General features: G+C 43.2%; 1 protein-coding gene across 6 annotated transcripts in view; it reads right to left on the bottom strand.

Annotated features, from left to right (window-relative positions):
• ed (echinoid) overlaps nucleotides 1-17,160 on the bottom strand; it is a 212,576-nt gene that overhangs the window by 121,813 nt on the left and 73,603 nt on the right. The window lies entirely within an intron of this gene.

Raw genomic sequence — 17,160 nt, 5'->3', positions numbered from 1 at the left:
GATGCGTGGCCGCAAGATTGCTCATCGGCCGCAGAAGGTAGCTAAGTACCATAGGCGAAACGAGCGTCAACTTTTTCCCGAGCGTCAAAGCTCGGCGGCAGATCCGACAATCAGTGGCGTAAGTAGACGGCGGTGATGAGAAAAAGCGCCACGGTGCTTAATACTTGCCAAGTGCAAAGCGCAGGGGGGGGGGGGGATATATAAAATTATGCAAATGCACGAAAAATATTTATATATGATACGACATTAATCGTTATCCCGCTGCATTGTAATTTTCGCCGTTAAGAGTTTGAACGTTTCACGAGCGGAGGAAAATACGTGTAATGGATGAAGAGATTGAAAAGAAAGGAAAGGGATGCTTTTAAGGGCTCGGTAAGCCCAGAGCGTGCAGACCTGGTTACGCCACTGCCGCCGATCTCGCCGGACGGATGTTAGGAGGACGGCGAGATGTCGTGCTCTTTGCGGTTCCTTCTCAGCTGGATGCAATGGGGCGTTCACGGCGCGATGGCGAGTCGATTTCGTTCCGGTCGAGAAACCGGGAAAAACGAGAATCGATTCGTAGTTACGGCGGAACACGGACACGCTCGTTTCGCTCCACGAGGTTCGCGAGTCGATCGTCGCGAATCGGTGCCGCCGACGCCGTGTAGAATCCCGGGCGAGCGCGCTCGGGAGCAGCCTTCGGGACTTTCGCTAGGAATGGATTTTTACGCCGATGTAACTTACAGACCATAACCGAGGTAGTTCTGGTTACTTAACGCGTTAGCGGCGATAATCTGCCAGTTTCACCCGCGTGCAGAGGTTTCGCCGCTATTATAAGTTGAATATCCATGATGTGGTCTCTGATACGGTTATCTCTGACGTATTGCGGTTACGTTCCATCAGAGCAAGAATAATTACGTCGTATAATGCAAACGGACCAATCTGGAGGGAGTTGATTAGATTGTTATTTCACCTCTCGATTCCGTTTTTCGATTTTGCGAAGAATGGAGAGAAAAGCAGATCGGCGGGTACATTACACGCGGTTTTTATTGCGAATATTTAAATGGCGCACGGTAAAATAAAAAGATTCTTTCATTTCGCATTTAAACACCGCACTCCGTGTTCATGCGCGATTATTATAAGCTAAAATTGCGAAAAGCTAAATTATTTGAGAGTTTTCATTGCATGCGCATAGTGTACAAAAGCATAATTGTATGTTAAATGTTAAGAGAAACGTAAATGAACATAGAATTATAGAGATTGAAAATGCCAACGAAAAATTTGACAGTGGCGTAAAATAAGCGGGAATACATACATTATGTACCAAATTATATTAATTGCTAGAATAGTCGATGGTACTGCAAATGCACCTCGACATTTGCTTTATGTTATATTAATATTCTGTCGTGAAACAGAAAATTACCTCATTTGGGGACAAATTGCCTCGATATATACCGGAACCCGCCTCCATAACGCCGAAATATTCGACAGAAAAATTGTACTTTGCCGATGAAAGCGAACATAATCCATTGTATATAAAAAGCGCCGTAATGGAGTTTTTAACGCCCGTGGCTCAGCTCGTAGTGAATCGACCCGACTTTTCGGAAATACGGAGATGACGAGACCAAAAATAAAGGGAGCGTGCGCGCAAAAAAAAAGCGCTTTTCGTAATTCCTCATAAAAATTATGCGCTAATAATGTGGCAGCTGCGTGCTATGGCCAAAGGCAACAAAGTAGCTGAATGCATGTATGCATATAAAAGTGCAAAAAGCGGCGGAAAAAAGTTTATTACATCCTAAATCTTGGTAAACGCGGGTAAATATTTTTTGTTACCTTGTATCAAAGTTTGGAAGTTGTACGATTTTCCCCAAATAAATATGAGGTTTAAGATTATTTTAACACACGATATAATTGTATTATCGCTATTCAATTTTATTCTGTTTGACGGGCACGATTTCCTTGAAATGTAATAATTTTACGTCAAAGCGCCATTAATTACACGCGTAGTAATATTTGTCACACGATGACAAATTTCATCAAGCGGTTTGCAAATAAAGTCACATTACGTCCATTTATTTCTCAATACACAATCTGCCTGAATGTAGAAATGTGTTAATGCGTGTTTTCACTGTATCGCCGTTGCGTCCGCTCGACATTCCATGTGGAAATGCATTTCATTAGGTTTATTCGTGCATTCTTAAACTTCGGATGAATACGAGAGTTTAATTTGACTCCAGATATGAGCAACGGTCATGTTCATCTATAATTAAAATTCGTACGCTTGTATGTGGAATACCGGTTTGATAATCACTACTTACGTTTTTCATTTTACATTTTTCGCATTCATAATGTTTTACGAAATACTAAATATTTATGGACTGTACGTAATGATTGCATAATTCGCCGCTCACAAGCACGATCTGTGTTTGCGAGCAAACGCAGATCTCGATATAAAACATCGTAAAAAAAAAAAAAAAAAAAGAAGAAGAAACAGCGCGCATCCGAGGATTAACGATTCGTTTCCGACAATTCGGGCCAAATAGAGCGCACGCGTCCAAACTGCTCGTACATCGACGAACGTATCCTTCGGGATGGCCACGGCGAAATCGAGAAGCGAGGAGCGTGACGCGAAAGGACGACCCGATCGAAGATTCGGAACGCAGCCGAGCGGCACACGACGATCGAGCGGGCGAAACGGCGAGCTTCGGTTCTCGCAGCACGTGGTGGGATAACGGCCGCGCGGAATCTAATGAAGGGATGTCTAGGGAGCAGTTTAAGCAGTTTCGCCTAATCTAACTGCCGCGGTCGCGGCAGAACGGGGAGAGAAGCGACGTGGCTCTTGCCGCTGTTGCCGATAGCGGCGCCGCGCGGTAACTCGCGGATGCAAAGGAGGAAAAGAAGCGAAACGAATCCCATTCGTGAGAAAGTAATCGCGGTGGAGCAACGAGCAAGAACGAATTCAAGACGCGATAAGATCGCAATATTGGTATGGATATGCGACTCGCCCGATTTCCACGACTTACGCGACTATCCTTTGCATTTACAAATTCAAGTGTTATAACTTTTTGAATAGAGCATCACTGTTTGTACTACTAAGTGGGAATTATTAATATTTAGTCGCGATAAACTTAGTTTTCGCGAAATTTGAATGAGTTTTATTCGGTCAATTTCTTCATTAATAAAAGATAAAAGCGGCTGAATTAATTTTGCAATTTAACTCTATCAATTGTAGATAAATTTATCATTATTTAATTAGCATCTATGATATTAATTGCAAATAAACTACATTATTCAGTTATTAGCAAACAAATTGTAAATGGCGTCGTTATAGCGAGCGACACGGCACAGATTTACATTGAATTATACCCCTCATTACTGATTCATAAAGTAGTCGACGATGACGAAGGCCGGATCTGCAGCCTGTCGAGCGCGCAAGAGAACCGGAAACCAAGATCGCGCTCTCCTTCGCTCCTCCTCCGGGCGACGAGAACTATCACGAGCGGGACCAAATTGACGATTCGTCTTTAACCATTCTTCGCTCCGGTAGATCTCAAAAGTAAGCAAGAGCAGCGGAGGTAACCGACATAGGTAAGCCCATCGAGTATTCATGCGGCTTTAATTACCGGAACAAACTTTCGGCCCGATTGGAAAAGTTTCGACGATGCTAGCATACCTGATCGCCGCGCGGGAGAAGAAGATTGAGCTAGCCGGGTTGTGAGGAAGCGGATAAGGACGAAGATACCGGAGATATTAAAGGCGATCGGCGGATCCTTTAACTCCGCGTCTGCATGCTGCACGTGCGCGCTCGACCCCGTCGCCACTTTACGTCATTACCACGTCTTTGATCGTCATGTATCTTTTACGGCGTGTCGTAAAGTGTCGCGAGGACGAATACATCGCGGTAATCCGAGTCGCGACATTAAAACCGTCTGCGTCGCAAAAATATTTTACTAGAGACCGAGTTATCTTAGCAAACGCTTCAAACCAAAACGTAACTCATCATAATTTATATTTAAATTAAGAGTAATGTAGTACTTTATAACAAGTACTTAATAAAAAAAAATTAATGTATCATCAAGTTATCGAGCAAACAGATAAGAAAATCCAAAGTTAAAAGTAGAGCAAAATGAAATGAAAAAATCTCAAAAGCTACGAATAATTATTACGAATCTTCAGAGTCGGGGTTTTAAAAAATTATTCCGATCGATCCTTTGCGACACTGAAAACAAATTACGTATTCTCTTCACCTGACTGCACGCAGAAGCATCTGCAGCATTTCCTCCATCCTTATAATCCACACACATTCGCGCCGGTCAACGTGCGTTGCGTGCGAGACATCGAAGCCTGACGTACCGATATCGCGCCGTTTCAGCTTATCGAAAATCTTTCCACGCACTATACTGTACGTGCGAGTATGTCATGTCACGGAGCTCGACTCATGCATCTTTGAGAAGCCGCGAAGTCACTTCGCTTAAGAGCTCGTTATATATCGACTACTCCGACCGCTCGTTAACTATGCTAACGAGCAACACGACTACCTGCCGTGCACTTTAGCCCATAAATGTTCTTTAACTTTTGTAATTATTTTCTTTAGTTTTACGCCCATATTGTGTAGATTACCGCCTTGCTTATCGTCCGTTTATTTGTCGAAGAACTAACGGCGCCGTCTGCCCAACGTTTAAGCCGTTAAGCAAACTGATAGCTTGGAAATGTGTCAACGGCAATTTGCACGTGTTTACACCGCTATATGCGGCGTAAAACATCATTACACTCTGTGTGCAAAAAATAATGTACGACGAGGTACATCATCATCGTATTGCGGCGAAATACTTCTCGAGAAATTATTCCGCGATACGCGCCTTACGATTTTGTGTGACTGTGTCTTCACGCGAAACGTTTCCGATTCACTTGCTGCAGACGTATCGACAGGGGAACTACAGACAACGACTTCTCGATGCGACATCGAACGGCCGAAATAGTCGACTTTTACGAGCGCCTCGTGATACGGCGTCGCAACGCGTCGCGTCGCTTTTACAAATTTCAACGTCAACTCCCTTACTCGCCGATCGTCCATTCGATCAGGCGCATTGCGACGTATCGTTCACGCCACGAAATGTCGTCCCGATCGACCGAACGGCAGAATCGCTGGTAAGCTTCTACATAAGTGATCTTCAATTATTGAACAGTTTTCAAATGATTTGTAAATTTATGATTTGTTCCTTGAAAAAGCGCGCGTTTAATAAATAACCGTAAAAATGGCTGTTAAAGCCGAAGAAAATATTTGCGCTCTGAATCCAGATAACACTGTAAATTTTTAACCAATTTGTTTCTCGAATTTATAAATAATAAAATCGACAGCAAACTTCGGTAATAGCGTGGAGAATATTGCCGTGGCTGAAAAGGCCGCAGCGCGGAGTCCCTAAATGTGCCATTTCCAAAGTTTTCAATCCGCCGCCGCCTGAGCGTAGGCGAGAGCACAACGCTCGTCGACGCGCCAATATCCGAGGACTTGCTCGGAACGAGTAGTGGCGCGGCTTCGTCGTCGTCGTCGTCACCGTCATCGTTCCTCGTCGTCCAAGTTACGCTAGGTTAGGCTCGATGTTTTGTCTAAACGAAGGAAGAGACGAAACCGAGAGAGATCGGAGATGCCGGGAGCGAGGAAGACCGGGCAACTTGCCGAGCGCGATATTGGGACCTATTGTTCTAGAGCCGCGACGCCATAGAGACGAGGAACCATTGTGCGAAGGGCCGAACGCCCTTGTTGTGCCACGTTTGCCGGCATCACGGCTCCGCTCGATTAAAAGGCTGTTAATTGATCCTTCGATCGACGCTTCGATGGCGGCCGCGTTGCCCGGACGAATTCCTCATATTGCCGGGCGCTTATAAGCGGCTTGCCCCGCATTCGCCTGCGTTCCGGGAGAGAAAGACGGGTGACATTCTCTCGAGATAAATTGTCAATTGATAATTCTACGAGATTTAACAATACCGCAGAGGCTGATTACATCGCGTGAAATTTTAAGATACTCCGAGCTTCGAGTAAACGTGTTAGCAGACGTCTGGAAATGGAGATTTTTGTTTCGATTTCACATATTCGCCATGTATTATAAAACTCCCGCGCCACAGTATTGCGTTATCTCATTTTTATTTTGAAACGAATATTCGATAAATAGATTTTCCTCTCGTTATATAAAAGCACATGGATGCAGCCCATGTTCATGATTCCGTCTGATCAAATTTGGTCCAAGTATCTGTGCAACGTCACTCTCACGGCATAAAATTCCACGTATATGCTGAGAACGTAGAAAGGTCTTCGGGATACTTTTTCGAAAGAATATTTCGGGGATCACCCCGACGTTCCGGCTGGAACATGGCCTTCGAGAGAAATGGCCACTGACCCGATCGCGCGTACTGCGGAAGGAATCGATTCCGTGGCCGTGGCGGTATCCCGGACGTATATCGATCGATCTCGTTTGAGTCTTTGGATCGCGCGGAGCATGGAAACGGCTTTTATGGTGCCGACAACCCGGCATAATACCGCCGCGGTTGCCGTCGTTCCGAGAATCCACGGTTTTCAAAGTCATGGCAGTTGTGAATTGAGACGCGGGTGGAGGCGGATTTGCACTGGATTTTTGTACCGCGCATAATCGTCATCGAGCGCGATCTTCTGTTTGGCTCGATTATGGAAAATAATTAACTGACACGAGCTAATTACAACTCGTGCGATTTCATATAAATCGTAAAAAGAATATTTTTCTTACTTGTGTACACAACATTTTTCAATCTTTCCGAGAATTATTTTACAATTTATTTCGAATAATTTTTGAAAAATGCTTTTGATTTTTAAGAATTCTCCGGCATTAATTAACATTAAATCCGGCAAAATGCACAATCTACTTTTCGCAGCAACAAAGTTCGCACGATTTCTCTTCTTTTACTTTCGATCCTGTTCGTCCGAGACGCGGCGGACGGGAGCTTAACTGTAAATTCGCCTCAGGTATATTCCCACTCGGGGCGGGCCTCGGAGTTAATAAGCAGCCGAAGTACCGACCGAATTTGTGGCTCCTAACCGTACGCCACGTCCCGCCGCACCACGGTCGTCCTACTAATATGGCCCGCGTACGCGTTCACCTATGCGCTCTACCCGCCGAGCTCCTAACCGTGCCAAATCCCCATGCGATACGTTTATATCCGCCGTAGTGCACAGCGCGGCGGCGTGCCAGCCGGTTCGCCAAGGCCGCTATATCCTCTTACGGCCCTTCGAACTTCCTCAAGTAGGTACGTCTAAGTTTGCGCGGACGGCATCCCGCTGGGCCGAGATATCATCCGTTATTAGGGCGTTAATCCGAAATATGCCGGAGCGCCGACACGTTTGCAAATTACCTCTAAGGCCGCGCTCGGCGCGCCGTTGATCGCGATCATCCCGGATGTAGGTCGAATCGCCGTTCGTCCCGTTGGTTCGCGCAATTAGCTGCACTTCAGTTTAATGGGTTGTCAGTTGTATGATTTTTGTTCGCTCGCATCAAACGTGGCAATATCGATGTCTCACAATGATGATATCAAGTTTATGTAATGACAATGCATGTTATACAATTTATATTATGTAAATACGCTGTCGTGTATCTGTTTCGATACAGAGAAACATTGCTAAAATAAATCTCGTCCTCTCTCTTTCTCTCTCTCTCTCTCTGTCCCTCCGTATCTCGTGATACTAACTACAATAATAATGTTAAGGACACAAATCTAATAGAATGAGTCCGCACGGCACACTATATCACGTACCGGTGGCGTTAAACACACCGAGAGAACATGATACATGGTCGTGCGAATCGAGTCTCGGATTATCTCAGGCGATTTCTATCGTCGGTGTGCGAATGACCGAAGAAGCTGGATCCTGGAGCTTAGATCGATGCGATAGAACACAATTAGAGCGATCGTGACGCGTCGCGTGACAAAGAACATGGGAGCTTCTAATCACTCGCGCGCGATGGGAGACAGGACGAGATATACAATCGCGTTCGCTGATACGAGCAGATCAAATCTAGCTTATTTTTCTGTTTTTTTTTTCTTGGTTCACAACGTAATATTTTTTAGCCGTTCTAATAATTTAAAAAGCGTATAGAAATTAATTTTTCTTTGGCATTAAAAATTTAACGTTTAATTTCTGAAATCGAATATTGCGTTAAACGTTTTATCGTTGATTTACTATAGTAATATTATATATATTATATTATTAATATTATTGCACAATAAATTTACGATATCGTATCACACATATTCATTGTAAATCTGACTTTATTTATTGTTACGATTCTAGAATTTCACTGTTTCGCTCTCTCTCTCTCTCTGTTCGCTCCCTATCCAGTTTTTTTCATCATCTCTAATCTAGCCGCGCGACGGCACGCCACTTGGACGAACGATTCACATGCGAGCGTGTATCGTCTTCTTCCACACGGCAAAGTCCACGAAACGGTGGCTCGACGAGCCGTGACGGTGGCTTCCGGTCGCACGGCCTACGCACGCATCGCGCCGCGCCGACATAGACGTTCAGGAAAGATAAAGAGTAGACCGCGAGGAGGTCGCTCGGCAAGTAAGGGAATGAACGCGGGATTCACAATGAGAGGGAAACCGGAGCGGAGACTCGGTCGCGGTCGAGCGTAACCTGCGAAATTATTCGTATCGAGCCCCCTCACTGTGCGATTAAACATAAAAAAGCTACGACGTACCGTCTTTGTCTTTTCGTCTTTGTCTTCATTGTTGGTTGTCTCATTGTGCCTTTCGCTGCATCCAAAAAAATCTTTTTCTTTCTTCATTTTTGTTTACAATTATATATAATAATAAAGCTTCGACGTCCATAATTAACTGGTGAAGAAAGATAAGCGTGTTGTGAGAGGAAGAGAGAGTCGAGAGTTTCCGAAATTTTGTAATGAAATTGACGAAAACTAAAGGTGCTGATAAGAGGACGAATGTCGACTAGCTGGTAACACGCAAGGGTGAGTGACATTGCCCCACTCCTCGTGCGTCTCTCATTCTCATACCTAGTACTAACGTACCTGACACATAATTAACATGCGTCGTCACGGTTTCCGCGCTTCACGTAAGAAAGCGTTTTACTACAAACATGATGCGATCGTTTCCGAAGGCTTCGTCTTGCCTGGTGATTATTTCAGTTTTTAAAAAAAATAGATAAAAAAATATATTTAATCATGAATTGAATAACTATTCTCTCAAATGTTGAAGCAGAGATTTTCTCAATAATTTCCTTAAATCGTGTAAGATTATATTCCAGAAAGGTCTAGTAGGAATTATTATTTAAAATTAACGCGATAATATGAGACGACGCGTTAATCTGTCGATTTCCCTGTAGCGTTCATCGGGGCATCGTTAAGCAAGTTCGTCTTCTTGTTGAGCATCCCTGCTGGATAATTTATGATTTCCGACGTCTGGGTGTCGACAGTGCGATGCATAATTGATGCGACTTCGATCACAACGCCGAGACGAATCTCGAGGAACAATTCAGTTAAGATATCGAATTCATACTTGATAACTAGGGGAACAAAATTAGTAATCTAGTATTCTCAGGCGACAGAGAATGATCGCAATTATCTATAAAATGAAATTATCAAAAAGATTTATAATCGTTATTATTTATAACTCTCAATTACTTATTATGATGTTATTTATAATGTTATTTTGTATTATAATCAAATAAATGTATATTATTTTCGCGTAAAAAATACCGTTCTCGCAAATTACACAACTAAAAATGTATTTTATAATTTTTGTTTTCTTTTTTTCGCAGATAATTGTATTCCGGTTAATTCCACAATTTATTTAACTCGGAATTGTACGATTTGTTGGAATATACAGACGGGACTTTTAAACCGACGCGTCAATGCACCCTAAAACCGGAAGATGAGACTTTACGATAGAGCGACGTAAGCTTTAACGGTTTTCATGTGCATCACCGTGTCCACCGTCCATGTCCACTACGAGGGCGGGCATCGGGGATCCTGGAGTGGCGGTTGGCAGGTGCCCTAACGACCGTTTATCGGTCGGCCTAGCCAGAAGCCCGTGACCGTGATGTAAGAATATCTGATATGCGCATGCAGATATAGCGACTCGGCAGCGCGAGCGTTTTAAATTCAGACGGCGACCAGATGTTACATCGTACATCAATGCAAAATTCTACATTTTAACGCAGAAACGTAGGGAGCGCATGGATTTTGCACTCCCAATCCTCGGATTTTCATTTCATTTATGTTTTAATATTGTCGAGCCTCTTTCTCTTCACATTATTATTTGTGCGCCGTATTTTCATAATAGAATATATTGCTATATGAATAAAATATGAAGTCGGATTTTTCCAATAATTATATATGACAACTTTAAAACGGAAACATTTATTTAATAATAACTAAAATATTTTATTTACGATAACAAGTTTATATTTTATGTACAAATATCAAATAATATGTTTCCATTTTAAAGCTGTTATATATAATTATTGGGAAAATTTGACTTTATATTTTCAATTACATACATGTTATATGTTTGATCTAAATATTAAATTAAAAATAATAAAGCAAAATACATATCTCTTTGGTATCTGCGGTTTTCTGAATGTAGCGTAAATATGTTTTGCAAACGAAACTATGAATTTTGGCTATAATTGTTTTTAATACCAGAATTATAAATCATAATTACTTTAAAAGGGAATCTTTAGAGATTGCAGGTGGCCAACAGTGCGTGCTAAAATTACGTGGTTAGTTACTAAAACGGACATCGCACATTTCTACCGTAACGAATGTAGCGATGCGCCCTTTGCACATTTTGCACCTCGCATGGCTGAATCATAATAAATGAGTAACCAATTCATCACATCGGGCTGTTCACTCTGTTACGTTTCCTCTTATCTCACGTCCTTGACACACCTCCGTCTGCCGTGTGACCGCAAAAAGGGCGGAGAGTTCGTAAGGAAGTGCAACAACCTACATACGCGTAATATGCATCGACGAATCACTGCTGAAAATAATGACAGAGCAGTCGGTCAGTCGAGCGTCAAGCGATGAGAATGATGATATCCATTATTATAATTGAATCATATTTCGAGTAACATGACTCCTGTGAAATCAATTTTAATCTCAATAATAAATGAGGATATATTGTACGTTCACATGTTCCTAGTAGGTTCAATTTTAGTTTTCATTTTTTTAAGAAAAATGTAATGGTAATTAAACTAAAAAGTATGAAAAATAGATAAAATTGGAAAAAAGAAAATAATGAAATTGAAACTGACTCGCCAGTCTTTTTCGCACAAAACTTGCATTAGACTTGTGATGTTACGCTGAATGATAAATCGAGAATTAACTTTGCGATATAAAATTGTTGTAACTATAATGGAGGTCACTATTTTAACCGACAGTTTACACTGCCCTACATGATAAGTTTTCGCAGCCATTAACAATCGAGTTAGAACCATTAGGCTGGGAAACTGCACGAAACGAAGAAACAGCTTAAACTCCGTCTTTGCCTCTTCGTCGAGCTTCGAAGTGGCACCTCAAACAATTCTCCAATAACGGTAACTACGTGTGTTACTTCGGCAACGAAATTCAGCAAGACAATTACGGTTCAGGGACCGCAACACTTCTCGAGGAATTGTTTCGAGTAACGCGGATATTTGATTTAGAGAGACTTCCGAAACACGATCCCACTCGATTCATCCTGCTCGGGAAAGGCCGAGCGCGGGTGGTTACCGACAAAGCCAAATCCGATATCTGGCAGCAACGCCGGTATCACTCGCCGTACGTTCGAACGAGACAGTATCGCAACCGTGGTAAACTACAAAGCGAGAAAATCGTCTCGCGGAGTCGAGCACCGCCGAGCGGGGAAAGAAGCGCCCGCCTCTCGTCTTATCTTCGTATTCTCTCAGCCCGGTAATCGCCTGCGCCTTCCTTTCTCTCATTGACGCGCGATAAGAGCGACGTAAGTCGGGAAGAAGTTGGGTGCCCGAGAAAAGGAAAATACAAGTTTTTCGCCTTTTCATCTCTTAACTCTTTCGCTTTCCGGATTACCTTCAAACATCGGAGAAATAATGAATATCCCCCGTTGCCCGCGTTTCCACTTGGCATATTTATGCGCGCTTTAAGTAAAAGGCAATCGGATTTCGCTGATCGGAGAGAGCGCTATTTATCCGTGTCTTAACGGGGGACGGATTGAGTCACCGCAGATTTAAATCGATCGGTTCGATGTGACGCAGCTCGGCAAGACCGTTTGCAATTAGTCTCCTTGTATTGCTTAACCCCGTTCGGCCGGAAAATTATACGAGTTTCCGGGTACCGCGCGATTTAACGACTTGACTAATTCGGGTCATTTGCGGTGCGCCGTGCGCTTAGAATAAGAGCACACGTTCGCACGTGGATAGGTATAGTTGGTTCCGTACGCCCATGTAGTCGGCTGGGAAACCGGCTGCAGCCCGTGACGCTCGAAACTCGCCGTTCCTCGACACAAATTAGAGAGAAACTTGGAACGCGCGAGCGCCCACCCAGCATCGATTATCGTCGACCGTTGCCGTTCGGCGGGGAAAATCGCGAGACGAAAGGGGGGCGGTTTGATAAACGGAAGTCAACCGCGCGACACGAACAGGATAAATCTTCATTCCTGTTTGCGACCGAAGCTCCCGCAAAACCAAGGCGAGCGTAAGCGCGCGCGCGCGCACGCGGCGCGAGCGCGACAAAACATCTCGACAGTAAAGAGAGCATGGACACGAGCAACGATGTTTCACCGGGGGATAGTCGGAAGAAAAAAGCGGAAAGAGGACAGGCGAGAGAAAAGACTAGATCGATAAATGGATAGCTAGCTGGAATTACTTGTTTCGTCTTGGGATCAAGAGACCGGCTGGCGTACATAAGCTCGTGTTCTTCCTCTTCGACCTTAAATACGTTCCACTTTGATCTGTCGGATCTAAGCTGAGGATTTTCGTGTTTTCAAACAAAAAAAAGTCCTTCTTTTGATATATCTAAAAACTATTCTTTCAACTTAAATTTGGTACAATATTAAAGAGATATTAATTATGCATTATATTTATCTATTATTTTCTAATTATTATACTACAATGTATAAAAAATTAGTGCCTTGGTAATTCATTAAAAATTGTTAAATATTATTTTCTTACTAACTTATTAGAAAAACGCTAACTCTTTTATTGTTGTTTAACTGTCCTAGCGCTGAAGGATTGAGATATTTTCGTGGATGTCACAAATTCGCGGTTGAAATCGGAATAAAAAATTCCCATCAATTTGGCGCAACCATTTGTAAGTAGAACGAGAAATATCCGTAGTTATTTGAAAACCGAAAGATATACAACGTGAACAGTTTTGACAAAAGTTCGGACTTTCAGACCATTCTTCGTCAAAGTATATCTTTTTTTTTATGGCCGTCTCGGACGGACGAAAAATGAGAGGACGACGAAAGGGAGGACAAAGTAGTTCGAGGAAACGTTATTTCTTTTACGAGCGCAGTAAGACGTCGCACGAGCTAAAACTCCAACGGGAGAACCCTCACACAAGTCAGCAACTCATTTAAAAGCTATAATGTGCTTTCTTCCTAGTGTATTTACGCCATTCGCTTGGTATCACTCAATCCAACTGCAATATACTCGCGTATACTTGCGTATCTCGTCACGACGTGCATGCTCATTTCCAGTGTGCAGCGAGTGTCCCGACTTTGACCTTTCTCGCATTCTATCCACGCTATTTCACCTTTTCTCGCGTCACTGCGCTTTTTCATAAAATGAAGGGGAATTAGAAAACGCTAGTACGCAAATTGCCGACAATTATCCGATCTGTGAATTTTCTGGTAAAAGAATCTCTCAGTTTTCTTAAAATTACGAGATATTTTCCTGAAGAACAGCAATCTTGCAGTTTTATCCAACCAAATTGAAGAGTTTTTTCTCCCGGAAAATGAGGATTTTGGGAAAATTTTCTCCCGGAAGTGAGGATTAATTACAAGTATAAAAATTAGCAGCTCTTCTTTAAAATAATCTGATATTTTTCCAAAATTTAAGATAAATGGATAAATTTAGTAGATTTGACATAACCTTAGTTTAAATATTATTTAAAGTATTATTTACTAATACTTTTTTTATATAAAAGAAAGAAAGAGAGAGCTGTCTCCAAAAGTTGTATATAAAAAGAAATATAGAAAATCCAATATATAATCTCGCATGAATCTATAATCTAACACAAGATATAATCAATATCTATTTAGAATTAATCTATAATTTATATTAAATTTATTTATATTAAAAAAACAATTTATAAAACTTGAAGCAAACAATTTCGACATGCTTTAATTAAATATATTAGTAATTTTTTATATGAGAAAGAGAGAGCCGTTTCAAAAATTTATAGCAAGATGTATAGAAAGTTTGACATGATGTATTGTAATGTGAAAGAGATATATATAAAACGGGTTAGAGTACGGGGAAGTTAGAACACTCTGCCTCTGGCGTTTCCTCGCGTATCGAATTATCCATTGAACAAATCCAATTTGATTGGGAGGCAGGCTTGTGTATTCACAGTCACTGAACACGCTCAGCCGACTCGGCCACCCTGTCGTCTCCGCGTGTAGTAACGATATCGGGTAAGTACGTGCGGGAGGATTTTTGCTCGTGGCATCTGGCCAGGTCAGGTCGGAAGTAGCGCCCGCACACATAACTGGACGGATGAATCTGCAGGGAGGGGGGTATGCGCCGCAGCAAACTCGGGATGAGGGGAAAAAATCAAATAAGAGGAAGAAGAAGCTACAAAGGTCTCCGACGAGCTGGCGTTTCGAGGTAACGTCGCGACAGCGTTCGCGCGATGCGCACACGCGATAATCAACGAGCGCGTATAATCGACTCGGGCGGCACTCTTCCATCGCGAATCTCAGTCTAGTGTGTCGCTCTCGACAACATTATCTTTATCTACTCGTTGCGACCCGTGGCTAAATGTGTGTTCTGCTTATCTAAAGGTTACACGTGATATAAGTAATTTCTCGCGTGGCTCGTGTGGCGCGCAATGTCTAAATTATGTAAGATAAAGTAAAAATCTCATTGTCTCGCGTTATCTCGCATTATTTTATGACACTCGCGAAGCGTTAGCGTTAATCGAGGTACTCGCGGCATCGCGATATTTTTCAAAAAGCATAACTGATAGCCGTGACTTCGAGCGGTTACGATTCCTAACGAATTTATAGCACAGTTATCGTTTACCATTAAAAAAATCCTGCGGCATTGCGCGATCATCCACGCCGACTTCAATTCAAATTTCATTGCATAATGCAGATGTAAATGCAATAAGATTCTCCAAGCATTCCGATTTAACCGACTTTGTGGGCAAGCTCTCGTTATCGCTCTGAGAGAATTAATCGTTTTCAAACTACACGCTACGTGCCGTGAAGCGTAATAAAAGTATTTCGCGAGAGTTGATACGCGAAAAGCGCAAACTCGGGCGCGTCGGATTTTCAGATGATTTTACCGAGTCGGTGAGGTAAATCGTTGCTCAGCACAAGGTTGAACTTGTCGGGAATTTTAGTGCACCCCTATGATGAGGTATAACTTTCAGCGAGCATCAACCCTCGGCTTCGGGTATCCGCTGGCATACATGAGTTTCGACGAGCACACTAGTCGAGCTACTATCAGATAGTATACTCCGGGAGGGGGGGGGGAAAGGGGGTTGATTCCTTTTTTTCAGTCCGCTACAACGCGAAGTGGAGCGAGTGTAACGAACGCTAAATTGGACGATGTGACCTACGACCGACGGGGCGGCTAAACCTCGCGCGATTTCTTCCGCCGATACCAATTCGCGAAGATTTACAGGCGAGCGGAATTATTGATGCGCCGCGCGCGACCCGTGTGCAAGCGAGAACAAAAAGCAAACACGATCTGTTCTGTGCGTCATCGAGGCGATTAACGCCCGGCGATTTCGGACGCACCATTGTGCGCAAGTGCGCTGCGATCAACCGAAGATTCATCTGTGCTTTATTCCGTCTGTTTTTTTTTATTCGCAAATAAGCCAATCGTGGATATTAGATGATATTTATTTATAGCGAAGCTGCAGTTGCAAGAGCGCAGGGGATTTAAAGATACAGGAACTCGGATAATTAGCGGTATAAACCGAATATTTGCTTTAGCAATTATTCCGTAGCGACTTTGTTTTACTTGAACCTTGTTTTATAGTTTACTTAATCGAGGCGATTAAATATAGCTCACCGAAAAGCTTTTTCTCGCGAATATCGCGGCACTGCGGAATGTCGCAGCCATGTGTGTAACTCGACCTATAAACGAATAACAAAAAAACAAAAAAGAAAATAAACAACAAATCGCCATGCGCGCCACCGAGCCGGCGTTATTTTTTCGTTATAAACCAGCCAAGGGAGAGCTTTTATACTTATTCGTATGCGCGAACGGCACGCGGAGACGATTTAAATGAAAGTGCTTATTACTTTTTAGACTGCCGTTTACGCGGGAGTAATCCTCTTATAATCTCCGGTAGTTACCTTCGAAAACAATTTCGCATCGCTTTTACCGCGCGACATTGTTTCTCCCCAGTTGTCCGATGCGAAAACCCGGAGGGCTATCAATTTTTTTTTTTTTTTTTCGAGAGCCCGTAGCACTTGGTTTCCGCTGCTCTTTCGGTGCACCGAATTTTGATCCGCTTCATGTTTTTTTCAATTATTTCTCGACAGCGACAGGGTTGGCCTTTGTATCCGGCGGTATCCTCGTTCTCATTTCGCCCGCTCTGTTTGAGTCTCGTCCGGCGCATGTTGGAGAACGGAAAAAGGGCCGTCGGAGTGCGGGAGAAGTAGAGTGCCGGGCAACTAAACCAGACTGCGGCCGGTCCGGGTCGGGTTTTTGATTAAAACTAAACAGTGAATAAAAATTCCTTGCACGGCACGTACACGACGCACGGGCCCGGAGAATTCTTAGCTGCAACAGCGCATCAGCGTTACACGCACAAAACGTCCGGCCGTTCCGCCTCCTCCTCGATGCGGTTGCGGAAAAGTGGAGGCAACGCGATTTAATTTGTTTATTCCACCGCGCTCTAGTCTCGCTTCTCTTTACCTCCTCGCCCTCGTGTTACCGCGAGGGAGAAATGCACTTTTCAATTCCGTTCCGGCAACCGCCTCCGCGTTATTGCTCAA

Source organism: Linepithema humile, chromosome 4, assembly GCF_040581485.1.
Source record: "Linepithema humile isolate Giens D197 chromosome 4, Lhum_UNIL_v1.0, whole genome shotgun sequence".
Classification (NCBI taxonomy): domain Eukaryota; kingdom Metazoa; phylum Arthropoda; class Insecta; order Hymenoptera; family Formicidae; genus Linepithema; species Linepithema humile.
Note: the sequence above shows the minus strand (reverse complement) of the source record. Positions and strands in the feature narration are given on the sequence as shown.